Here is a 9,571-nt window from a genome sequence, read left to right on the forward strand (position 1 = left end):
ATAAAACATTTTCTGTTCATAAGAACTGTTACACCGACCAGTGAGTTATAAAATATACGATTACAGAGCAGGACTCAAAGTGCATGCAGGAAAACAGTTGAGGACCGGGCGGCTACTTGGAATTTCTGCGACATCCTACCTTCTCCACCCCTTTCCCTTTTTCTCCCCTTCCTCCTTTTTTCCATACTTTCACCCATCAGCTTCCTCTTCTTTTCCCCCTTTTCCATCACTCCCATCTTCCCAAACAATTAGAAACTGACTGCAATTTCAAAGGATTCAAATAACTGCAAAAAAATTGTTTTCTTTTGTTTGATTTCTCTGATTACCAAGATATAAGACATTATCTCACTAATAGATTATTTCTAATAAAAATTCCTATATGTTTGCATATGCATGTGCTTGCATCTTCCACATTAATAGTTTGATTTAAAAATTACCTTCAGTAAATATCAATTCATGAAAATCAATAAATTCTTTTTGCTAAGGTATACCTTTAGCCCTATGAAAAAATAAATAGTAAATTCTTATTTAGCAGCAGCCTTTCAGAATCTTCAAATCTCTCCCTGAACTATCAGGGAGCCACATGGGGAAACCTCAGTTTCCCGGAATCAGACTTGGCAGCTTGGGGGCCACGGAGGAAACCTTCCTGGCAGAGATCACCCAGGCAGGGAACTTTCTTCTAACTCTCCAGGTTTAATCTTCACAAAGAGTCAAGATATCTTGAATCAAAGTAAGTCAACTTAGAAACAAGCACAACAGACGAACCATTATCAGGCTAAGCCTGCCTCCAAGATAATAATTATCTCCCATTTAATTTGCCTTCCACTGAAGCAGGATTTTGTTAAGACCAAAATAGAAGTTCTCTCTGAAAAGCTGAAAAAATTGTTTCCTCCAAAAATTAAAAATTCATTTGATATCACATAACATAAATAGACTCAAGAATGCATAACAATCCTATGTAGGTCAGGCCTTCCCTGAAGCATGGTGGGTACTCTGTAAAGGTGATTATCTAGATCATGCTCAGAGGTGAACATCCGAGAGTATGAGGGACACTCAGATCTGTGTCAGTTGTGAAAGAACCAGCGATATTAATCTGCAGAAGCAAAGCTCAGAGGCCAAGTGGAGAGAGCAGGGCATGAGGGTCAACTGAGATATTTAAAGGTTTGTCATGTGATAGAGCAAGTCTACTTGGCGTGAAGGGCTAAAATGGAACAAATAGGTGGGAAGACATAACAGTCCAATCATAATAAAAAAGAACTCTGAATAACCAGAATTCCCAAGGAAGAACTGGGCCACTTTGAATGGTAATGAGTTTCCTGTAGCCAAAGGTGTTCAAGTCTTTGATAGAGTCATTCAACTTTCTGCATTCCTTTATTGAATGTTTGCTCTGGAGGCTCAACACCAGCTACACACAGGTGAATGCAATAGTCATGGTCCCTGCTTTCATCCAACCTAGAGTCAGCTGGGTGATTGGTCACTTGTACAGAGGGGACTCAAACATACATCCAGGTAGGACCGGTGAAGTTTTTCCTAATTTCAAGAAACTGATTCTATGAAATAAAAGCCATGCATTTTTCTACATTTGGAGAGCCCCAAATGTTTTTTCTTACCAAGAATGAGGCAGCCAAATTAATAACCCTTAGCTATGAAACAGCTTACACCTAGCTTAAAGAATATTTGAGATAGTATTGGGATCAAGGCATTAAAATTATAACTGTGGGTCTCCAAAGTACATTAACGAAGAAATCTCAAACCCATTTTCCTAAAGTGAGCTATTTACAATCAATCCTTTTGCTCTTGGTAACAGTTCTTATAACTTAGAGTTATGTATGTTTTAGAGTTAGAAGATACTTTTCCTTTGGAAAAATGGAATAACAGTGTTTTGTAATTAGGAAAGAAACACAAGGTTGGTATATATTGAAGAAACATACTAAAAAGGATTTTTTTAATGGTTAACAGTCTCAGAATTAAATTCCTTAATGTTCAAAGCTGGTTAAGTACAATCTATTCTTGTCTATTAATTGTAATTAATGAAGTTCATTTTCTAACCACTTTTGTAATCAGTACGTTTCAAGATGTGATCACTTTACCTTGATCTGAATTTAATAACTATGATCTTAGGCTTGGATCACAGGATGATTTGGAAAAACGACTTGTTGTAGCGAAGAGGCACCTTAGAGTTTGCCAAGCTTGACAGAAGGCAGAGGAGAGAGCTCTGGGAAATTCCAGGAGGTCAGCCTCCTGGAACTTCCCAGTGTGGCTCCAGGCAACACAGAACTCACAAACATATCTTCATGGAAAATAAACCGGCATTAACAAAAACTCATTTCATTTCATTTTTTTAAGCTTTTTTTATTGCTAAGACTAATCCAAAAAATCTATTAGCAAACTACGTATTAATCAAAGTTAGAAGTTTAAAAGAGAAAAAGGAACAATGTCACGGACTGAAAAGTCAAAAGCAGCAGGAGAGAACTGGCAAGAGTACTTAGTGTCCAGAACAAGAGGGAATGTTTTATGGAAACTTCTGGATACAGATCTGCTTTACCTAGCACTTAAACAGAAAAGTTTACCATCAACTAGAACAATGATACTTTACATTATTATACAGTTTCCTAACCATATGTCTTGAGTAGACCATTTCTCTGCTACTGGTTAAATACTGAGGTAATTTTTATGACTGCAAGTCATACTTGGGGTTAGACACTCTATTCCCAGCAGGTGACACAAATGTGTAAATCACAGAAGATAATAAGGACCGTGGGGCCAACAGTAAATTAGAAAGTTCCCAGTTCATTGTTAGGCTTTCAAATTCTAACAAAACATACTGGTTGGTCATATTTAGCTGAGGGTCACTATTTCATGACTGCACTATTTCCCTATGAACTAGTCATAGGAAAAATCAAAAGTATGGGTGGGGGTCCCTGAATCAGTTTTCAGGTCCCATCAGGTTTCCAGTATTGGCCCTCCCCTCCAGCGCCTTCAATAGCATCCAGCCTGTTCATGTATCTGTGGGGCTTCAGCCAACATCCCCACTGGGGCTTAAGGCCGTCTCTGTGCCTTCTTGTCTCCCCAACTCAAGCGGAAAGAAGTCTTCTCTCCAAGTGTGACAGTTCTTTCAGACAACTCAGAAAGTCTGGCTTCATAAGCAATAGGCCCTCTAATCAGAAATTTACCGCTTGGGCCGGCCCCGTGGCTTAGCGGTTAAGCGCGCACCCTCCGCTGCTGGCGGCCCGGGTTCGGATCCCGGGCCCGCACCGACACACTGCTTCTCCGGCCATGCTGAGGCCGTGTCCCACATACAGCAACTAGAAGGATGTGCAGCTATGACATACAACTATCTACTGGGGCTTTGGGGGAAAAATAAATAAATAAATAAAATCTTTAAAAAAAAAAAAAAGAAAGAAAGAAATTTACCGCTAATGAGCCCAAGGGTTGGCTGAGCTAGGGGGCCTTGGTAAATACCACCTTGAAAAATATTCTCAGCCTTCTCCTCAAAGGAGGTGATTCTCCTGTCTCCAGGTAGGGTCTCTGCTACTCGAGAACTCAGTCCAGGGTTCTGGGCCTGGGATAACCTTCATCATTTCTTCTTTGAGACATAATCTCCTTGGGTGTTATAGGTCCACAATACCCTACCAGCAATTCCAAGATAGAAAGAGCTCTGAAAACCAAACAACTTTGCTAACTTTGCCAGCAGAACCTGAATTGAAGTGATGTTAGCCTCTAAGCAATATCTATTTATCTCACTTAGTGGGAATACTCACGCATTTAGTTGAAGAAATATTATTGTGTTGAATTACAAGCTCGGGATTTTACGCAACATGCAGCATATGTGTCATATTACCTTGCTAAAACCCAAAACATCCAGCCCCATGGGTTTTGGATAAAGACCTGTGGATCTGTAGTGGCTTCAAAAATTAGTTCCAGAGTTTTCCTTCACTATTTTCCTCAGGGGGCTGAGGTAATTATACAGGATGTGTGGATAAAAGAAGTCCTCATAAATTAGCAGGGAATTTAATGGAAGGAGAGTACTTTTATAGGGCCCCCCCCAAAGCCCTGGAGAAGACAGTACTTACCCCTTAGCGGCCAGTTTCTCATCTTTCTGGATCCTTTGACTAATATTCACCCAGGAAGAAGACCACACAGAGGGAAAGACATTCTTGAATTCAGTGAGGAGTTCAACATAGGATAAGAAGTGCCTTCACTATATAAACAAGTTTTTAAATGATGATTCAATTCCCAAGCTAACCTAGAAAAGTTTTTTCTGGAGTAGCTAAAACAGTAGAATTTACAGTATGAGATAAACTTGCTTTTATGAGTGAACCTAGGAATCTAAATTCTTTTCACATTACTCCTTATATGAGAAAAGATATTCTGCAACCCAAATAATGAAATACAAAATGCCATTTAGAACACAATGCATTTCTAAGTTAGATATTGCCTACAATATGTAATGTTTTTCTAGTTGTCATCCTTTATTGTTCCAGAAATAGTTATTGAGCATTTATAATAGATACTATTAGGAATAAAGGGCTCAACAAGAGACAATGAACCGGTCCTCACACAGTTTAGACACTAGGGCGAGAGAGAGCAGGGGAAAAAAATGTAATACAGGTTAAAGTAAACTCATCTTAATGTAAAATTAAGTACTGAATAAAGTTACATTTTTCTTGTTGTGATTCTATACATCAAAACTTTCCTGTGATGAGTTTCTTCTCATTTAAAAGCAACTTAGGGCCGGCCCCGTGGCTCAGCGGTTAAGTGCGCGCGCTCCGCAACTGGTTGGTGGCCCCGGTTCGGATCCCGGGCACGCAGCGATGCACCGCTTCTCCCACCATGCTGAGGCCACGTCCCACATACAGCAACTAGAAGGATGTGCAACTATGCCATACAACTATCTACTGGAGCTTTGGGCAAAAAATAAATAAATAAAATAAATAAATAAATAAATAAATAAATAAAAGCAACTTAATATTTCCTGATACAGAGTTTGACACACTAAAAGATTCACCTTGAGTAACACAAAAGTCTCCAAACCTTCACAAAGGTCAGAGAGACTTTCTACTATATACATTGATCCCCGGAGTTCTGCTAATAAGGAAGAGACTATCTGGAAAAGAACAATTTACAAAGGAATAACAGTATTATTTTTCCAAATATTAGACATTGAACAATATTTAATCTTAAAACAATAGAGCTGAAATTTGTCATAAAAAAATATCCACAACTTTGCCAAAAGAGGATGGAATGCTGGGGCCGGTCCTGTGCCAAGTGGTTGAAATTCCGGGTACTCCGCTTTGGTGGTCTGGGTTCGCAGCTTCAGATCTGGGGCGCAGACCTACTCCACTCATCAGCCATGCTGTGGAGGCATCCCACATACAAAGTAGAGAAAGATTGGCACGGATGTTAGCTAAGGGCGAATCTTCCTCACCAAAAAAAAAAAGAGGATGTAGTGCTAAAGTCCAACAGCCCTAGTCCACACTTTTAGAAAGCGTGTCACAACCTTCTACATACCATACTTTTGCAAACAATAGTTTGGTACTATTGCAATACCAAGGTTAAATTTTCTGAGGTAGAAATCAAAACACAATAGCTACCTTCCCTGAAATCAGGAAATCTCAGGATTCTACAGTCTCAACTCAACTCAAGGCAACGAAGCCTTGGATTTACACTGGTCCTTTTTGTGATGGTGATATTTGACACAAGGGGAATGTGAAAGGAAACAAAAAGAGTTAGAGGCCTTACTTTTCCTCATGAGGGCTCATGGGGGAATTGAAGGTACCCATGTCAATGGAAATGGGAAGCTGTGAGTAGAAAGCACATATTAGGATTACTTCTTACATTAGACCAGTGCATCAACCCCATAATACCAAGGATAAAAAGTCAGCCCATGCTTAATATTAATCCCCTAAAGGAACAACAAATTCAACAAAAAAGAAATAACTAATTCCCAAATTGAATCATAGGCATATGCAACTACCCCTGTAGTTTTAGATTTCTAATAGCAATGAAGAATCCAGGGGGAAAATGCCAGCCTGGAAATCAATAATCAGGATCCTCAAGAGTAGCAGAATAAGGTCTGGAAGGCTTGGATTCTGTACTTGATGGAGTCATTAACTGGAGAAATTTGGAAAACTTGGAAAGTCATTAATTAGGAAAATGAAAGCAATCCAACAGGCCTTTCGTCATTGTCTAGACTAGTTAAGCACTGACCTTGGCACTGAGGGGAGAATTACAAAAATGTGCAAGAAACCATCTCCATCTCATTGGGGAGAAAAGCCTGTACACACGTAACCATAAACCAAAAGAGAAGTATTATAGAGCACAATAATAAAAAGTAATCATTATTTCACTTATCACAGGCTACACCCTATTCTAAAGAGCTTTCCATTTTTGAATTCATTTAATTATCACAACCACTCTATCAGATAAGTACTATTACTCTCTCCCTTTTTACAGCGAGGAAACTGAAGCTCAGAGAGGTTGAGTAACTTACCCAAGATCACACAGCTCATAATTGGTAGCTCAGGGATTTAAACCCAGGCTCCAGATGCCACTCTCCCTTGCCCACCACACGATATAATATGCAAAGGATTTTAATTCTGACTATGGTGGGTTAGGGGGGCAGGATGAGGTGGGGAGGTGGAGAGAGGAGTATAGAAAGCTTCTAGGAGGAAATGGCAACTGAGATGTACATTATCCAGATGGACACAATATAACCTCCCTAGACTCAGTTTCCTTATCTCCAAACAAGTGGGACTGATGAGATTATCTCTAAAATCCCTTTGAATCTTTTAATCACTTTGGAATTCACGTCTTGTGACTTGACCAGAGACAGCACACAGAAGAGCAAGCTTCGGAAAACAACACAACTGAATCATTAGCTGTGTGATCTTGGGAGAGTTGTTTATCTTTTCTGAACCTTGGTTTCTTCATTGATGCAATGAGACAATCCTCATAGGGTTGTTGTAAAGAGTAAATCATCTATTCTAGGCACAGTGCCTGGCACATAGGAGGCACTCAATTAATTTCAGTCTCTCCCTCCTCTTCCTTTTTCTGTAATTGTATACAATCTCAGTTCTTGAATTCACCTATGTCTTAGATCATTGTGTTGCTGGCTACATATTAGTAGAGCACCCTTTAGAGGTAGATTGAAAAATAAAAGATAGGATATTTGAAGCTATCAAATATTTTCTAAAATATCTGGAAGGTTCTAATTTGCAATATGTCTATTTTAATTAAAATACTGTTTGTTTCTCTTGATACAATTCAGCTAACTTATTAAACAGTCACATGATAAACTGGAAAGCACAAGGTGAAGTTACATACTATTCGTAAACCATGACTGATAGGGCCTAGGAAGCTTTCGGGAGATAGATAGTTCATAAGTACTGCAAAAAGTACACAGTTAAAACAGCAAAAAACTTTGTAATGTTACATACTGAAATAAATATGTGAATGGAAGTGGGCAAAAAACGTCCTATCCAAAAATTCTTTTGTCATAATTTGAAGTTTTATTATTATAGATTAAGTAATGACAGAGATAATCAGATATATATCTATAGAAAAGAGTAAAGAGACAAAGGTCATATTGATATCCAGGAGAAAAAAAGAGATAAAAACTTTATGTAAGCAGATGTTTTCTTTCTTCTTTCTATTACTTTATTAACTCAGAATGGATCTTTTTTCTTACCAGCTCTAGCTAAAGAGATATGAGACTTTTCTTTTCTTTTTACTTTTTTTAATTGAGGTTTAATCTAAATACATCAAAATGAACAAATCCTAAGTGTACATTCAATGAATTTTTATATATGCATACACCCTTGTAATCACCACCCAGATCAATATGTAGAACATTTCCAGCGCCTTTGAAAGTTCTCTGCCTCCTTCTCACAGTCCATACCTGCGAGGTAACCACTATCCACACTTGTAAATAGAGCAGGTAACAAAAATAGAAAACGATAAATGAAAAAGTAAAGGAATCCTAAACCTGATTTTCTTGTGTTTTCCAGTGAGTGCTAGAGTTTTTCATTACAAAGCTTACTCATTGGCAGTTTAGTTACCATTAGATAACCAAGGCTCTAGGGAAAAATCTCACTGGGTGATAAACTGAAAAACATGGCTTGGGGCTTAAGAGAATCTGCCTTCAAGTTCTTACTTGTAATAGAGTCAGATGACCTACTTCTTTCTTCCAGAGCAAAATGATTAAAGAAAGCATCTGGAGAATTAAACCAGATTGTTTACAACCTCAGTGTCAACATAAATGTGACTCAATGAGGTCTAAGCAAAAATTCTTGTGGTTAGCAAAGTCAAGGCAAGAAATAACAATGAGTCACTTAGACCTAAACTCTTGATTGGGTCATGAAGCGATCAACTCTGCACATAGAGATGCCTCTGACGTGACATCAATGGAGCATGAGCTTTGAGTTGTTCTTCTAGTAATTGTGATAATTTGACATGCTTGCATACATTTGTTTTTATCCCAGTGTTCTGATAACTTTCAGGTCACTTAATAGAAGTTGAGAGTACACCGAGTGATAGAGGGTAGTCTACTGGGCAGCAAGGCAATCAGATCCAAGAGTTTGGCTCATTAGATGCCTAGTCCAAACAAGTGAGCTAATATGATATTTTAGTTTGGTCAGTACTATAGATTGGCTATCAATAAATTTTCCAAATAGGGACACCATTTGAGAATGAAAGGAGACCCTATTATAATTATGCCAGAACAGCCGAACTAAATCAGGACCATCCCAAGCAAACCAGGACATATAGTCACCCTAGCTATCACAAGCTTCCACTCCACTAGAGTTCATATTGATTAACTCTTTTTTTTTTATAATTTTTATTTATTTATTTTTTCCCCCAAAGCCCCAGTAGATAGTTGTATGTCATAGCTGCACATCCTTCTAGTTGCTGTATGTGGGACACGGCCTTAGCATGGCCAGAGAAGCAGTGTGTCGGTGCACGCCCGGGATCCGAACCGGGTCCGCCAGCAGTGGAGCGCGTGCACTTAACGCTAAGCCACGGGGCCGGCCCATATTGATTAACTCTTAATTCCAATGACTCCTTTGCTATTTGAGTGAAAGCTTTTATAGTGGCAAAGACATCTGAGAGAGGAAAAAGCCCAAAGACACATGAGAGATCATAGCTGAGATCTAGCAAGTTAAACAAATCAATGCCCCCGATCTAACAATGCAGCCTTAGCTTCTGACATAAAGAAATCAGCCTGAAAAGTGGTGAGGACTCGGAAGGGAACAGAGGTTACATCTTCTCTAGCTTTAGTAACTCCCTCTAGCATATGACATAACACTCTATACACTGCAGGTTGTCATAAATAATGAGGCTGATGAACTAAGGGAGGGCAATATACTCAATTTGTTAAAATATTATTCTGGTCAACAATAATGTGATGATGATAATTAACAGTTTATACAAATTGAGTACTTACTATGTACCTGGTATTCTGTACTAATTCCTTTATATACATTAGCTCTCTAAATTCCCCAATGATCCTATAAAACAGATACTAAGGCTAATTCCAATTTTTCCCCACAGATGAGGAAACTGAGGCTTA

Source organism: Diceros bicornis, chromosome 1 (genome assembly GCF_020826845.1).
Source record: "Diceros bicornis minor isolate mBicDic1 chromosome 1, mDicBic1.mat.cur, whole genome shotgun sequence".
NCBI lineage: Eukaryota > Metazoa > Chordata > Mammalia > Perissodactyla > Rhinocerotidae > Diceros > Diceros bicornis.